At 30.3% G+C, this 366-nt stretch overlaps 1 protein-coding gene across 1 annotated transcript in view; it reads left to right on the top strand.

Moving 5' to 3' along the window:
* LOC119587702 (transcription elongation factor SPT6-like) overlaps positions 1–366 on the top strand; it is a gene marked incomplete at its 5' end in the record, with an annotated part of 9,377 nt that overhangs the window by 1,984 nt on the left and 7,027 nt on the right.

The raw sequence follows: 366 nt of genomic DNA, 5'->3' as shown, positions 1-366 counted from the left end.
TTCATGGAGGAGAGAGGTGGGTAATTATTTTTCTTCTGAGTCTGTAAAAAAAGACATAGAAAAGGCTTATAAATTTCACTTTTTGGGATAATGTATTGTGATGTTACAGTGACATCAAGACTGGTCTTGAAAGTAAGCTATTACTGATAAAACAATATTTCTGTATACTTTTGCCAACTTGGCTTGGCATCCATGAAAATCCAGATGATTTGGTCACATAAATTGCAATGATTATTCTCACTTATCAGAAATAAGCCTGTTTAAGTTGTGATCAATTTTTTTCTATTCTTATTATACCAGATGAACATACAAGTAGTATAATAAATTGCATAATTATATTAGCCTTTATTGTTTGGAGATAGTTCA

This window comes from Penaeus monodon, chromosome 23 (genome assembly GCF_015228065.2).
Source record: "Penaeus monodon isolate SGIC_2016 chromosome 23, NSTDA_Pmon_1, whole genome shotgun sequence".
NCBI lineage: Eukaryota > Metazoa > Arthropoda > Malacostraca > Decapoda > Penaeidae > Penaeus > Penaeus monodon.
This window is presented reverse-complemented; position numbering and strand designations above follow the sequence as displayed.